Below are 2,768 nucleotides of genomic sequence, written 5' to 3'. Positions count from 1 at the left end.
TGTGAGCCTTTCTAATAAAAAACCAAATGTGAGGGTAGTCCTGGGGACTCCTGAACTCTGCACTTGGTGTCAGAAGTGAGGGTAGTCTTGTAAACTGTTGCCTAATTTTACAAGAGGGTAGAGATGGGAATGCCATGAATTTAACAGTGAATGCAAAAATAATGGTTGTAGTGCCCTCAGTCAGATGGAGCATGGGGATGCTTCTGGAAGAAACCTCACGATGGTTGCCCAAGGAGAATCCCAGGTGCAGTTCAAACTTCTGTTGGTTGATGATGGTGGTGCTGGGAAAACCACACTCAGGAAATGTCCTTTGACCAGTGAATTGGAGAAGTATATAACCACGTTGGGGGTTGAGGTCCATTCCACTGTGTTCCACTCCAACAGAGGACCTATAAAGTTCGATGTATGGGATACAGCTGGTCAGAAGAAATTTGGTGGACTGAGAAATAGCTATTATATCCAAATCCTGTGTGCCATTATAATGTTTGATGTACCATCAAGAGTTACATACAAGAGGGGGCCGGCCAAGTGGCTCAGTTGGTTAAGAACTCGCTCAAGAGTGCGAGCTCTGAGCAACAGGATCACCAGTTTGATTCCCGGCTCAAGCAGAGCTGCTGCTGAGCTGCCAGCAGGTGGCAGATGGCTCAGCTATTTAAAAAAAAAAAAGTTACATACAAGAACATGCTTAACTGGCATAGAGATCTGGTACAAGTACAGTTGACTCTTTTTTAATTTTTTTATTAGTTTCATTCAGGTGTACAAAACAACGTAATAGTTAGACATTTAAACCCCTCATAGAGTGATAACCCACCCCCCAAGTTACTACCCCTCTGACATCTTATAGCTGTTACAATACCATCAACTATCTTCCCTATGTTGTACTCCACATCCCATGACTATATATACCTATATATTTAGTTATAGTTGACATTCAATATTATTCTACTTCAGCCTCAGATGTATAGTGCATTAGTTAAGCATCTACACAGTCTGTGACGTGATCCCCCTGATAAGTCCAGTGCCCATCTGGCACCTTACATGATCTTTACAACATTGTTGATTATATTCCCCATAATGTATTAACTATCAAGTTGTATTTTTTATTGCCTTCACCTTTTTCACCCTGCCCCCAACCCCATTCCCATCCATCACCCTGATAGATCTAGTACCTATCTGGCACCATACCTAATATTATAATATTATTGACTATATCCCTTATGCTATACCCTACATCCCCATGACTACTGTGTAACAACCAATTTGTACTTCTTAATGCCTTCCCCTTTCACCCATCCTTAACCCCCCTCCCATCTTAAAGAAGTCCCTCTAAGATTCCTTGTAATACTGGTTTGGTGGTGATGAACTCCTTCAGCTTTTTCTTGTCTGGGAAACTCCTTATCTGTCCTTTGATTCTAAATGACAGCCTTGCTGGGTAGAGTAATCTTGGTTGTAGGTGCTTGCTTTTCATCACTTGGAATATTTCCTGCCACTCCCTTCTTGACTGTAAAATGTCTGTTGAGACAATCTTATGGGGGCTACCTTGTAGGTAACTAATTGCTTTTCTCTTGCTGCTTTTAAGATTCTCTCTTTGGGCCGGCCGAGTGGCTCAGTTGGTTGAGAGTTGGCTTGGGAGCATGAGATCTGAGCAGCAGGGCCGCCAGTTCTATTCTCTCATGGGCCAGTGACACTGTGCCCAAGCTGAGTTGCTGCTGAGCTGCCAAAAGGTGGCAGGATGACTCAGCTGGTGAGGGCACGTGCTCCTGACAGCAGGACTATCTCTTCGATGGTGGGCTGCATCCGCCCACAGCTAAGGCTGGGCTCAGAGCCTTGAGCTGAGCTGCCACCCAGATGGCTCAGTGGATACAGTATGCGTTCTTAACAACAAGGCTGCTGGTTCGACTCCAGCATGGGATGGTGGCTATGCCCACCCGCAACTAAGATTGAACACAGCACCTTGACCTTGGAGGCCATGGGCTGCCAATGGGCAGCCGGATGGTGACTGGCACCCTCCACAATGAAGATTGAAGAGCGGCAGCTTGGCTGGTCCCCCTCCTCAATTCCCCAACACTGTTTCCCTCCCCCAATTCTCCAAATTCCCAATTAAAAAGAAAAGAAAAAAAGAATAATATATATATTCTCTCTTTGTCTTTAACCTTTGGCATTTTAATTACAATGTGTCTTGGTGTTGGCCTCTTTGGGTTTATCTTGTTTGGGACTCTGTGCTTCCTGGACTTGTATGTCTGTTTTCCCTCACCAGGCTAAGGAAATTTTCTGTTATTGTTTCTTCAAATAGGTTTTCAATTCCTTGCTCTCTCTCTTCTCCTTCTGGTACCCCTACAATTCGAATGTTAGTACACTTGATATTGTCCTGGAGGCCCCTTAAATTCTCTTCAATTTTTTTGGATTCTGTTTTCTTTTTGCTGTTCCGGTTGGGTGTTTTCTGCTACCTTATCTTCTACATTGCTGGTTGGATCCTCTGCTTCATCTAATCTACTGTTGATTCCTTGTATTAGGTTGGTGCAAACATAATTGCTGTTTTTGCATTGTTGAAATTTGCCTTTGATATTGGCATACATTCTTAAATAAATCTGATTGTGTTATACATCATTTTAATGCACATTTCTAGCTTTTTTTTGCTAATGACTAATTACTTGCTGTTTATTTCATATTTATTTATTTATTTTTAAATTTTTTTATTGTTAGTTTCAGGTGTACAGAACAATGCAATAGTTATCCTTTTCACCCTTCACACAGAAACAACCCCCCTC

The 2,768-nt window shown here is 42.6% G+C and overlaps 1 pseudogene; it reads left to right on the top strand.

Annotated features, from left to right (window-relative positions):
• Nucleotides 1-220: 220 nt before the first annotated feature.
• Nucleotides 221-2,768, top strand: part of LOC109386060 (GTP-binding nuclear protein Ran-like) — a 22,113-nt pseudogene continuing 19,565 nt past the window's right edge.

Source organism: Hipposideros armiger, unplaced genomic scaffold (genome assembly GCF_001890085.2).
Source record: "Hipposideros armiger isolate ML-2016 unplaced genomic scaffold, ASM189008v1 scaffold_7, whole genome shotgun sequence".
Lineage (NCBI taxonomy): Eukaryota > Metazoa > Chordata > Mammalia > Chiroptera > Hipposideridae > Hipposideros > Hipposideros armiger.
The sequence above is the reverse complement of the archived record's forward strand: the minus strand, read 5'-3'. Positions and strand labels throughout refer to the sequence as shown.